At 46.5% G+C, this 14,145-nt stretch overlaps 1 protein-coding gene across 2 annotated transcripts in view; it reads left to right on the top strand.

The window, feature by feature from the left end:
- Positions 1-14,145, top strand: part of SUCLG2 (succinate-CoA ligase GDP-forming subunit beta) — a 241,606-nt gene that overhangs the window by 122,137 nt on the left and 105,324 nt on the right. The gene's annotated exons all lie outside the window — the stretch shown is intronic.

Here is a 14,145-nt window from a genome sequence, read left to right as displayed (position 1 = left end):
TTAAGATGCACAACTCCAGCTAAGTTAATGGCGTAGCTTGTGTTGAAGAATCTTAAATCCTTTGCTTTCCCTTATTCCTCATAGGAGCAGGACTGCTAGCATCGATGGGAGTGCTTTCTTGGTTCAAATGAGTGGGTCTTCATTAGACCCACTCATTTGAACCCCCCAAAGATCAACTGCGGCAGCTTTGGTCTTCTCTGTAGTGTTGACATGGCCTTAGATGGCATTGCAGATTGCAAACTGCTACCCCTTTCTCACTGGAGATGCCTGGGAAATGTTACACAATTGGAGTCTAAATGTAGCAATGAACTCTACTGGGAAGGCCAAGTCATTTACTTCTAAGCAGATAGACTCTGATGATGATGATTTCCTTAGAGAAGAGCAAAAGAGGGACTGGCCACTGGAAATAGTACCCCCCTAGTGATGTGTCAGAGCTCCCTGTGATGCGGCTGGTCAGTGCATAATTACAGTCTTCCAAGTCATAAATGGCACCAGATGAAGAGCCTGATTTATCAGTGATTTTGCCGGGGACCTTCCTAATAAGTGCAGATATTCAATGTTAGGCATCTCGTAATGTAAGGATGGCCAATTAGCCCTGAGTCCTGTCTTCCAACAGTGGCCAGTGCCTGGTGTCCCAGAAGGAATTAACAGAACAGGGAATCATCAAATGACTCTCCCCTGTTGCTCATTCCCAGCTTCTGGCAGACATAAACTAGGGACACAATCCCTGCCCATCTTGGCTAATAGCCATTGCTGGACCAATCCTCCGTCAACTTCTTGTTGTTTTTTAAACTTGTTATGACTGTGTAGAGTGTGAAGAAATATTTGCTTTTATTTCTTTTAAACCTAATGCCTATTAATTTAATTTGGAGACCCCTAGTTCTTGTGAAGTGAAAAGGAGTAAATAACACTTCCTTATTTACTTCCTCCATTATCTCGATCTTCCTCCTCCTCCTTTCTTTCATTACCTTGCTCCTTCTGTTTTTTTGTCAAAGGTGGCAGGAAGGCCTAACAGGATGATTCTCGACTACCCATTGGCATATGCCCCTCATTAATAACAAATGTGCAGCCTCTGACACTGCAGACTTGTGTTTGCATTCTTTTACAAGGCATAATGTAACCAGTGCTTATTTCTTACCAAGATGGGACTTTTAAAGATAAGGTACCTTATACACTGCGTCTCTTTGCTTCTCACCTTTGTCAACTTGCAAGAAACTGCTAGGCATTCTACACTGAACTGTGGAGGGAAAAGGAATTTTTACCTGAAAAAAAAAAAAAAAGTGTAACATGGATGCCTGTCAGTTACCATCTTGAACTATGTAGGTTTCTTCCTTAAATGCTCTCTCGTGTTGATTCTAGTCTAGGTTTGTGCACGATCACATGCACAGTTGTTGGAGATTTTTGCCTTGGCAGTATCTGTGGGGTCACCTGTGGAGTGCCACGCTCATGCATTGGTATAGGTACCACTGGCCCTGCACACTCTCAGTTCATTCTTACCATCCGTGGCAGTTGTTGAGAGCACCTCTTTCCCTTGCCTTGGGAGTGGTTAGCCGGTTCTCCTTGGCTACGTCTAGACTGGTGTGATTTTCCGCAAATGTTTTTAACGGAAAAGTTTTTCCGTTAAAAGCATTTGCGGAAAACAGCATCTAGATAGGCACGGACGCTTTTCCGCAAAAGCACTTTTGCGGAAAAGCGTCTATGCCAATCTATACGCGGTTTTGCGCAAGAAAGCCCCGATAGCCATTTTCGCCATGGGGCTTTTTTGCACAAAACAATACCGCGTTGTCTACACTGGCCTCGTTTGCGCAAAAGCATTTGTGTAAGAGGGTTTTTGCCCGAACGGGAGCAGCACAGTATTTCTGCAAGAACACTGACAATCTTACATGAGATCATCAGTGTTCTTGTGGAAATTCAAGCGGCCAGAGTAGACAGCTGGCAAGTTTTTCTGCAAAAGCAGTTGCTTTTGTGGAAAAACTTGCCAGTCTAGACACAGCCCTTTTGTTTGTGTGTTAGTGCTTTATAAATAGTTTTTGACAGTAGTGAGCTAGTAAAGTAGTTAAATAATATAGTTAGTAATTCAGGGTCTTGGCAGGAATGTGCCACCCAGGCAAGGCATGCACCTGTCTTAAGCCCTGCACTGACGGTAACAGGTCTGTGCTGGTTTGTGACCCCCGAAGTACTTGGGGAAATTACCCGTTCAAGAAAAGTGTTATATCTGTAAGAACTTTCATCCCAGAACACAGAACCAGGGCAACATACATTTAAAGGCCCTCCTCGTGGAGGCTACTGTGCTGGGCCTTGGAGCCTTCCAGTCAGGACTCAACTCCCAGTATTTCAACCGAAGCACACCCCGGCACTGTGTTGTACCAGGCACTGCTCCCCTTCACTGGTGCCAAGAAGAAATCTAAGAAGCATAGAATCATAAAATCATAGAATACTAGGACTGGAAGGGACCTCGAGAGGTCGAGTCCAGTCCCCTGCCCTCATGGCAGGACCCAGTACTGTCTAGACCAGTGGTCACCAACCAGTCGATCGGGATCTACTTGTGGATCTTGGAACCTCTGACGGGTGATCCTGACTGGTTTGTCCAAGAGGCCATTATCAAGTTCAGGCACTTCAGCTGCCCATCCCCCCACTGCTGCACATCTTCTGCCCTTTGCCTTGGAGTTGTCCCCTTAGAAGCCTCCTGCTTGTTGTGCAGGGCAGGGGAGGGAGAGGAAGGGCGCTGATGTCAAAGTGCAACCTCTCTGACCCTGTATCCTATCTCCACAGAGCAGAGAGGGGTCACAACAGGATTTGGGATGGGGGGGTTTGCTGCCTGCTTGTGGGAGCGGTGCAGGGCCAGGACAGGGGTGAACCTGCCTTAGCCTCACTGCACCACCACTCAGGAGCCACCTGAGGAAAGCAGTGTCCAGCTGGAGCCTACACCCCGAAACCCTACCCCCGTCACCCGTCATACATCCCCTACTGCACCTCTAGCCCCGAGCACCCCTGCACCCAGAGCCTGCACCTAGAGCCCCCTCCATACCCCAACTGCCTGCAGCTCAGAGCTCCTCTCTCACTCCAAATCCCTTAATCCAAGGCCGGAGCCTGCACCCCACCCCTCTGCCCCAGCCTGATGAAAGGGAGGGAGAGAGGATGGAGTGAGTAGGGCGGGGGTCTCAGAGAAGGGACACAAAGGAGGCAGAGCAAGGGATTTGGGTTTCAGGTAGATCTTGGATTGCACTTAAATTCAAAAAGTGATCACAAGCATAAAAAGGTTAGAGACCCCTGGTCTAGACCATCCCTGATAGACATTTATCTAACCTGCTCTTAAATATCTCCAGACATGGGGATTCCACAACCACCCTAGGTAATTTATTCCAGTGTTTAACCACCCTGATAGTTAGGAACCTTTTCCTAATGTCCAACCTAAACCTCCTTTGCTGCAGTTTAAGCCCAATGCTTCTTGTTCTATCCTCAGAGGCCAGGAAGAACAATTTTTCTCCCTCCTCCTTGTGACAACCTTTTAGATACCTGAAAACTGCTATCATGTCCCCTCTCAATCTTCTCTTTTCCAAATTTGCATGACCATCAGCATGCAAGAAAGACCGAGAGACATGGGGTAAAAGATGCTGTTCGTGTTACCTACCAGCCCTGTGCTCTTGGGGAGCCAGGGAGTGACACTCATGGAAAACCATCCCCCTCCCCCTTCCCCAGGCCTCTGCTAGAATCAAAGACAAAGCAATGAAAAGTCCAGGGGAAGACACACCTAAACTGCTTCAGACAAGGGTGATAGAATTAAGGAAACACCCCAGCCTCATCTGCATGGAAGATAGCACAGAGAGACTTCTCCACTAGCATACAGAATGGAGACCAGCTCTTCCAAAGCAGGAACCGCACTGAACTATGGGATACCGAAAGCAGAGAAGCACTGCCTGATGGGAAATCTCTGCTCCAGATGCTAGTGAACCCAAGCTTGCTCACACCCAAATTAGTCATCATCAGACCAGTTCTAGTAATGATCCTATTGACATCCAGAATACTGAAACCTGCCTATTTGCTTTGTGAGCTCATTCAAGGAACATCACCCATAACCAGGGGTGATCAGTCTCTATTGTCTCACCTCTGTATACCCATAAACAAATCCAGTGTTCTCTTTGAAATATTGTCCTATCCCCATAAAAACTCCTACCCTTACCCAAGAAAAATGTTCTGATACCTGGATTTAAACTGCATCAGTTCCATTGAGACTTCTTTATCTTCTGTCTGATCCTGCTGGGGGCTCCGCTCCGCTTGTCTCCTGCCCTCTGGACCCCCGGCTACCATCACCATCTGGGAATGCCGATCAGTGCAAGCTCCACGGAGTGGTGAGGTCTCATGTGCTCACTCGCTCTCGCTCTCCCTTCCCCCTGCCCTTCCCCTCTCCAGCATAGCCTCCTGACTCTGCCCTATATAAACTGTTATATGGTTAGCTAGCACTAACATTTGTAATCAGTTTCAATTTAGATTTAATATTGTAACGGTTTATGTGTGTTTGGTTTCCTATCACTACCCAGAAATAAATAACTTTCATTGTTAAGCTGGTTGCTTCTCTTTCTTTCTTTGTTTCTCTCACTCTTCCTCAAGGTGTGTTGTTTTGGCTTCCCCATTCGCTCTGCAACAACGCTTCTTGTACCCAAGCTAAAGATCCATGTAGTACCCAAAATCCAGTGGGGTTTGCTCATTGTGTGGTTTACTCGTGAATGATTGTGGTGTGAAAGTGGGGATAGGGAGGTGCTGAACCTGGGGGCTTGTGAGGATGGCAGCTTAAAGTGCTGTTTAATCCAGCCCACTGAGTCCAAAGGCACATGAGGGTGCAGTGTGCCATTGCTGTTAAGCCCAGCCTGCTGAGTCAAGGGACATATGAGGGGTCAGCTTGTGAGTTCTGATTACCCAGTCCTCTCAGACATGCTCTGTTAGTGGGTGTGAGTGTCTGTGTTGCGCTAAGGTGGGAAGAATCTAGTTCCTGCAGGAGAGCTCCAGTGGGAATGGGGATTGGCAGCAGGGAGAATTCAACTCCATATGAGAGCACAAGTAAGCACAAGCAGCACACTGACAGAATTGTTAACCTTCCCCCCAGTCCCATAAGAGTAACCCTAGTAAATGAGCATACCCCAGAGTATTGGGCAAATCTGGTAATGTGGGCTGCCTGACAACCCTGGAACCACCCACGGGGCCTCTTCGCTCACCAAGGCATCTGCCACAGACTTCAGGGAGCAGTAGAGGTCTCAGGCTGTTGGAAGAGCTGCTGACTTTCCAGACCCGCAAGGTGCTCAGAGAGCAAAGGACAGTTGGATGATGCAGTTGGCATCACACAGTTCCCTATGAGGGCAAGCCAGCTCAGTATCCTGTGAGAGGATGAGCAAAGGCTGCAGGACTCTGTCACTGGGCCCTGGATCTCCATGTCAGTCAGGTTGCTGGTTTGCTGCTTCAGATCCCCAGCACTATGCTCTCGGTTTGTGCCCTCTCAACGAGATTCTCCAAGAGAGATGCTGGTCATCCTCCCTCCAGCTGTCTCCATGATGTGGAACCTTGATGCCTAGACTGTGGAAATATTCTCCAGTGTGGTACCAGCCCCCTGCTCCTGGCACTGATCTGCTTATTCAAGGCACTGTTCACTCATGGTGATGGTTAGCTGCCAGGCTCAGGTGTCAACAGCCCCAACATGGTCACTGGAGGGGGATTCCTCTGGCATGGAAAGGGAGTTCAGCCAATCGATGAAGCAGCATTGGCATGACTGGGCACCTGGGGCTGCATCACCTCTATGATGCCACCCTTGCAGCAAGGCCAATGAACAGTGCAATACCCCTATTGGAGTGACTGGGGTATACCATTTATGCTGATACCTCCTTTGCACCAGTCGTCTGTAGTCACTTCAGAAAAGCATTAGCACTGGTAGCATTGGGATTTGTCTGAGAAATGCAGTTGGACACCAGAATGGAGGAGTGAGTACCCACTCCAAAACCTTCTTCCCCCAGGGGGCAGGTAGCCCTGGGCCATGCCCTGGTGATCCAGTCATCCTCAGCCTCTCCTGTTGAGAGACTCTCTCACACTAGTCCACCAGACAAATTTAAAGAACCGTGCTCTATAGGGTGGCCAGAAACTTAGGCCTAGAGCTGGAGGAGATGGTGGAGCAATCTGACACCATGTTTAATGTACTAACTGCATGAACTCCCTGAACTGGTTGTGTTTCTGGTGCACAGTGGGGTCCTAAAGCTTGCCAGAGTCCTCTGGCAAGCCTTATCCTCCATCCTGCCCACTCTTCTCCCAGGGTCGTTGGTCATTTATGCAGCCAGTGAGAGAGACAGATGGGGCAATGCAGTTCTACTCCCAGAAATGAGGCCAAGAAGCTGGACCTTTTTGGAAAAAGAATTATTCCACAACTTCCATTGCCCACCCTTCCATCCCTCTGTCGGAGTTGCTGGCAAGAAGGAACTGGGCAGGTGTAGAGCCGTCAGTGCCTAATGTAAAAAAGCACGAGTGCAATCCTCAAGCGGGCGCTACCTAAAAATATCGCTACGGCAAAAATCTCAGACAGTTGTGCACTTGGGCGCGCACACACCCAGATTGGGAAGATTCTGAGCAACACATCTCAAAGAACAACAGTTAACGTTTTTTAATTGTTGAAGTTGTGAAGGTTAATATTTGTAAATGAAGGGTTTTGGTTATTTTGATTTAAAGAATCCGTGTTACTTGTATAGTGTTTTCACCACCATTGACTTACCTCATTTAAACTATGGCTGGCAGCCAAAGGGAGTTGGGCACTGAACTCTGATTTGGCTGGGCTGCTAACTCTCTGAGTGCCCTTTGAAAATCCCACCCTTATCTCTTAAATATACCATTAGCGTTTCTTCCTTTTGTGCTATGGGAACTTTGTCTGAAGAACACAGATGAGACAGAGTAGGATTGAGTTTGTGGTGCCAAAATTTCAGGTGCCTTTTTATTTGTGGTTTTGCTTGACCTATGATTAGAGCAACTGACTCAACCATTTCAGATACAATGGTGCAGGTAAAAATTCTAACTACAACAAACAAGCTCATTTTCCATATCCCTGCTTGTTACATTAACTGTAGTCACAGGCAGGTGATCTCTCTTAGAATACTGGCTTTTTGTTTGCTTTTAGAGCAGCCTTGAATAGACCTTTAGAAATAAAATAATTTTCTGTATTATTTATTATGGGCTTACTTTAACTCTAGTTTTCTTTAGTCTGCTTTTTTGAATAGTTGCTTGTTTGAACTATTACTTTTGCTCTAGATGTTCACTGAAGTCAGCAAGGGAGAGGGAAAAGGAAACAATATTATTCTAAGCGTCAACATTTCTTCCCAATCAAAGGTCCATAAACAAACAGCATTTTCCCTTTCTTCTGCCCAGTTGATAGAAAGGAACTTTATTTAATTTTTTGTTTCTTATTTTTCCCTATTCCGTTAAGAAGTCCAGACTGACATAAGGTAAGTGCATTCTTCATCATATACTCATTTAGTAGAATATTAAATACATTTGTAAACGTTTCTCATTTATAATCATGGTGTTGTACCTCAGTGTCTTTGTACCTCGGTACATTTGGTGGTCTGAACTGTCAGTGTCATCGTCGACTGGTCAGGTCGTCCTGGCGCGCTCCTGGCAGGACCTCTACTCCATCGGTGGTGATAAACTTTCAGCTGCGTGTGTAACAATCGGTACTCCCTTTATCTAGAGTGTTAGACCCCATGCACTTGGGTCAACACAAGAGATCTCTGAGAGGCCCCGGAAATGACAGATGCAGGCACTGGTTTGAAATCAGTGGAGCAAGTTTATTGTCACATGTGAAGCTCTACCAGTTGGTAACAGAGATCAGTACAATGTTACACCACTGGGCACTATGGCCTGCGTTGACAAGGTACCAACACCGGACAGGCCAATTGCCATATATCAGATATTAACAGCAGTTAGTCAAAGTTAAGCTACTGTGCATTCTGTAAGTTTAAGCAATGACATCTGCCGTTCAGGCCCCAGTGCCCCCCCCCCCCCCCCCCCCCCCCGGCCAGGTTGGCCGGAGAGCACCCTTTGGGTGTCCTTTTATAGACAGGTACAAACAACTTACGTCACTTCTTTACATACCAGGTTGCCACCCTCTGTTGCCTAGATACCACCCCTCACCTTACGGAAGGGGGGCTTGCTTACTATCCTTCATGCTGTCAATCTCGACCCAGTCCTGAACCTAGGTCGGTATGTGCATTAGTTTTTAGGGAGTCTTTGTTCCAGGACATTCCTTAAGATGTTCCGTTACTCCCTTTTGGCTTACATTCTGTTCTCGGTGCCTCCCTGTGTCCTAACTTACACAATCATAGTTATCAGTAAGGCCTCTTTCTTGGCTCCTGTGTTACTGAACCAAAGTCTTGCTCACTAGATTGCAGGCCTGTTGCTGTTTTCATGTTACAGGCCTCTATTTAAGCCTGCTGACTCCATGTTACTGACTCTCAACTTACTACACGTGGAACCTTGAAATTCCAGGAAGCATTATTCAATAGAATACAACCTACAGTTAGACCCCCGTGGTGTATGTGAGTCTTCTATTCAAATCAGATGTGAGCTGTTGATTTAATTTCCACACAGTTACACCAGCAGTAAATCTGGCCCTGTGTTTCATTCATTAAATAATGGCTACTTCGTGAATAATGGAATACACAAACCCTTAATCTGATTGATTGTTCAAAGCCCATTAATTTATATGCAGCCTAGTTCAGTTGGACTTTTCCATCTGATATTTTTTTCTTAGCCTAAGTGACCTGGTTTGCTGGTCTCTCTAGTTTCTATTGAAAGGGTCTCCGTCTGAGGCCTGGTCTTCAATGGGAGGTTAGGTCAAACTTATCTGCATTAGGTTGAATTTCTAAGCAATGAATCCATATAAACAAGCCTGTTCCATCAATTTTAAGGGCCATTGAAGTCTATTTCAGAACTCCAGCTTTTCATGAGGAGTAACGCTAAATTCGACCTTTTATGGTCAACTTAACAGTTGTGCAGAGGCAGCACTCTGAAAATCGAAATTCTTGGCCTCCGGGAGGTGTCCCACAGTGCCCTGCGGTGACCACTTTGGCCAGGATTTCCAATTCTACTGCTCTCAAAGTGCACAGGAAAAACCCCAGGGAAATTTGAATTTCATTTTCTGTGTGGCCATCTTTGTAAGCAGACTTCAGAGCAATCAGCACTCCTGGGCAGAACATCTGACCAGGAGTTCCCTGGGTCACAGATGAGCACTAGCATGGAGCGTGCAGGAGATCCTGGACCTCGTTGCTTTGTGGGGAGAGGAATCTGTTCTCGCAGAACGACGAACCAGCAAAAGGAACACAGATATTTATGCCGAGATCACAAAGGGCGTGAAGGAGAAAGGATATGCCAGGGACGCCCAGCAATGCCACCTGAAAATAACGGAGCTGAGGCAGTCATGGCAGAAGACAAAGGAGGCAAACAGATGATCCAGAACATTGCCACAAACATGCCACTTCTCCGAGCAGCTTCATGTGATCTGAAGGGGAGACCTGAGCAGTTTCCTAGCCAGTCCATGGATTCTTCCCATGACATTCCTCTGACAGCAGCCTGGAGGACAGCGTGGTGAAGAGAGGAGGAGAGTGGTCAGCAAACGAGCAGGGCAACAGCCAGCCAGAACCTTTCCATAGCTTTGAAGACAATCCCCTCCTCTTAGGATGTCTCACTGCTGGGCAGTTATCCCAGGGGGGCATTTCTGGTGAGTTCACGTTTTTTATTATGCTACAAGAGGCTTAAGGCAGTTGGGTGTGATGTATGGCAGCCACTCTGCCTACACAGCGGGGGATCCCTGAAATACATGTCTGCAGATGGGTCGGGCGGGCGGGGGGGGGGGGGGCGGTTCTCCCTGCACATCTCCATATAGCTCTCGGAACTCTTTCATTCTTCTCACAAGGTTTCTGGGGAGGCTGCCTTCTCCCATCCTCCATGGTTGGCCACCTTCCCATGCCAAGCCAGCAGTGAGTGGCCTGGTGTCATTGCGGCATAAAGTCCAGGGTTCTGGCCTCAGTCAGCATCTGCTCCCTATCGCTCTGTGAGATTCGGAGAAGACTGATATCATGCCTGTCCTCCTGGATGAAGCAGGGGAAACTATCAACTGATGCTCTGCAGTAAACTTCCGTTTTCTCATTGGAGCCCTGTCACCATGCCCCTCTCCACCCACCCACCCATTCCTGCAGGAAAGGAAAGTTGCACTCTCCATGTGAGCTGCTACTCTTCAGACATGCCCTTTCCCTTACCCCTCTCCTGCTTGTATGCTCCTGTGGGAAGGGAAGGTTGCACTCACCTGGCCAGAAGGGGGCGCCGAACATATGGGTGTGCCATAAGTCCAGGCTCTTCCCTGCCCTGTCCATCTGCCCCACTGTATCCTGCCTCCCCTTCATTCTTCCCTCCTCCCCGTAGACTGGAGCCCTGGCCTCTCCCTTACCATGCCTGCCACCAAACCGAGTCCAGCTGTTCCCCTAAGAACTCTGCGGCGTACCTGCTGCATAGTGATCGCTTAAAAGCATAACTGTGGTCTTGGACACATGCTCAACAGTGTAAAGAAGGTTCTTCACATTTCTTCACAGCAGGAACAGCAGTGAGCATGTTCTGGTTGGCACGGATCCACGGGTGAAAATAGACTAGGGAGGATGCATTCAATCATGCATATCAATCAATTGTATCTTTAGTGCTTGTGTTGGGGGGGGGGGGGGAGTTTACAGGCAAGCACACTGAATGCAAGGGCATCTTGTTAAGAGCAACATGTATGACTCTCAAATCTGGCCATTCATAAAACTCTCTTTCAAAGCTTCTCTCATTGCAGTATCCTTTGCTGTGCTGGCCTTATTGTCCTGGTATCTAGCAGCTCAGAATTATTGGCTAGGCTCTGTGTGTCAACCTCTCTCCCCTCACTGTACCATATACCTTTCCCCCTTACTCTCACAAATATTTACAGCTCACACAGCAGGCTACCACTACAGTGGGAATGCTGCTTTCTCTGAGGTGTAACTTAGTCAGTAGACTGCGGAACCTTCCCTTTTAACAACCAAAAGCACATTTTTTCACCATTCTGCACGTGCTTAGCCTGTAGCCGAACTACTTACTGCTGTCCAGGTTGCCTGTGTACCGCATCATGAGCCACTGGAGCAAGGGGTAGGCTGGGTCTTCAAGGGTCACTATTGACATTTCAACGCCTCTGATGTTAATTTTCTGGTCTGGGAGAAAACTTCCAGCTTGCTTCTTTCTGAAGAGGCAGGAGTTCCTAAAGATAAAAGACGTGCACCTTTCCCGCTCATCCCATGCTGATGTTGGTGAAACAGCCCTTGCTATCTTTCAGTGCTTATAGCACCATTGAGAAGTATCCCCTGCGGTTTATGGACTCTTTTGGTAAGGTGGTGCCAGTATAGGGATGTGTGTTCCGACTGTCGCCCCACCACAGTTAGGAAAGCCCATATCAGCGAAGCCCTCCACTATGTCCTGCATGTTTCCCAGAGTGGTATTCTCCATAGCAGAAGGGTATTGATTGCCTTGGGTACCTGAATCAGCTTTTCCCACTCCAAACTGATTCCCAACTGAGTGACAGCTGTCTGGCCTTGCAAGCTTCCACAGGGCAAGTACCACTCGCTTCTCCACTGTCTATGTGGGTCTCATTCTGGTGTTCCTGCACTTCAGGGCAGGGGAAAGCAATTTGCAAAATTCCATGGAAGTGGCCTTTTGAAATTTTTGCGTCTGCTGCTGATCGTTCCATTGTTGTACCAGTCTGTGCTTGTCTGACGGCACCCTGAACTGATGTTCCACTGTGTCCAGAGAATTGAATGCTGTCAGAATTTACAATTCGTTCAACTTACGTGTTTTGCAAAAGAGTATGTGCATGGCCTCCTGAGATTCTTCCTTGCTCCAGCAGACCCTTGATATGCTGTGGATATACTCCAACATAAAGCTCACCATGATTAATATGATTGCGATAATGCTTTGATGCTCAATGGGATCCCTGACACGTTTCATGCTTATGCTGCTATGGCATCTGCATGGAGAACCAGAGAAGAAAAGGGCGTGAAAAGACTGTTTGCTGTTGCTTTCAAGAAGGGGGGAGAAAACAAATGCATTATGGGACACTGATGACATGTACCCAGAACCAGCTGCTGCACAGTTTTGATCCCAGCGTTCACTGGGAGCATAACCCACAATGCAAAGGGACACAGGAACTGTGGGATAACTACCCACAGTGCATCACTCAAAGTCGACAGGAGCTACCATATTAGGGATGTGCTACTTTGAACTCCGTTGAATTCTCGTGTACAGTGGGAATATGCACCTTTGACTTAACAAAATGCTGAAAATCTACCTTAATAAATTTGACCTTATCACTCCATGTAGACAAGGACTTAGGGTCATCATCGCAAACCTGATGTGGCTCATTGCCTCTCAGTAGAGAGACCAGAGACTGATTGGAACTGGAGAGTGAATCATTCTGTTCCCAGGGATGCTTCCTAGATATCACAGCTGAGGTAGGGAAGCATACAATTCCTACTACCTTTGCTGTGCTTGATCTGCTTTTATAGAGGGAGCTCCATTCCTGGGCTTGTCAGTCTGGCACCAATCGTGATAACTAACTGCACCTAATAATACTAATAGATTGAAGTTATTTCAAATGAATATTTAAAGTAATTTGCCCAAATGAGTTATTTTGATGAGTAACTTGGCAAGTGTAAAAGTGTGCTTAGTTTCTTAAATGGCTGACAAGAAGTTCATCCATGACAACTTCCTTTTGATTCTCATTTTCTTACATCGGTCATAGATATGATGGCCAACAATCCAAAAGTGAACATAGTTATTATTGTGCGGTAATAAAACAGGCGTGTCTCACCATGTCGGATACTTATTTCATTTCATCAGGACAATGGTTACCACACAGATGTAAGGGAAAGTCCGTTCTTCCTTGGAAGCTAAATTATAGAGCAGATATAGGCACGAATGGATATGTCTAAACTACATCCCTCTGTCAAAAGAGGGATGTAAATTAAGTAAATCAAATCACAAATGAAGCGGGATTTAAATATCCCGTGCTTCATTTGCATAATGGCGTCCAAGTGCTTTTTCGAAAAAGAATTTTTCGAAAGTGAAAGCGCCGTCTAGACGCAGTTCTTTCAGGGGAAAAAAACCCTTTTTTGAAACATCTCATACAAAAAATGAGTACGGAATCTTTCGCAAAAGGGTTTCTTTTCGAAAAAACAGCATCTAGACGGAGCTTTCACTTTTGAAAAACCCTTTTTCGAAAATGCACTCGGATGCTATTGTGCAAATGAAGTGCAGGATATTTAAATTTCGATTTTCCTAATTTACATCCCTCTTTCGACAGAGAGTTGTGGTTTAGACATACCCATGTGTCCCCTCATTTTATGCTAGTAGAGGGGAGTAAAAGTTAAGTGGATCTGTAGTGAGGGGTGTAAAAGAGGAAGAGTTGCAGCTCCACGATGTGGAGGAATACTTAGCAATTTTGCTCCTTATGTTTTTGGGAGCCTTTATAGTAGGAGAGAGTTTTAAAGCAGTAGTTCTACATGCCATTACCTCTTTGGGACACAGTAGATTCCTAGCTGGAAACCTGTGCTGAAGTTAATGCCGTAACAAACAACCTTAACTCCTCCTTTTGGACTTTCTATCGTCTTTGGAGAAGTCGACTGGGCCATCAATGGCAGACTCTTTGCTTAGGAAGCAGTACTTCCATTGAGCAGAATAGAGCAGCTAAGGCTTGCTCTGCCCTCAGAAATGTAGGAGGTTGGTTTCTCATTTCTCTCTGGTAGAGATGTAGCCGTGTTAGTCTGGGGTAGCTGAAGCAAAATGCAGGACAATGTAGCACTTTAAAGACTAACAAGATGGTTTATTAGATGATGAGCTTTCGTGGGCCAGACCCATCATCTAATAAACCATTTTGTTAGTCTTTAAAGTGCTACATTGTCCTGCATTTTGCTTCATTTCTCTCTGGATACCTAAGCTCCACAGGGCTAGCAATCTATAGGCACTTACTATCCTCTGCTTAAGTGCTAGAATCCCACATGTTTATGAAAGAATCGAAGAGGAATGCGGAGATTCTCCTCAGACATAACTAGCATTTGCTATCGTCTG

This window comes from Pelodiscus sinensis, chromosome 11 (genome assembly GCF_049634645.1).
Source record: "Pelodiscus sinensis isolate JC-2024 chromosome 11, ASM4963464v1, whole genome shotgun sequence".
In the NCBI taxonomy this organism is placed as follows: domain Eukaryota; kingdom Metazoa; phylum Chordata; order Testudines; family Trionychidae; genus Pelodiscus; species Pelodiscus sinensis.
Note: the sequence above shows the minus strand (reverse complement) of the source record. Positions and strands in the feature narration are given on the sequence as shown.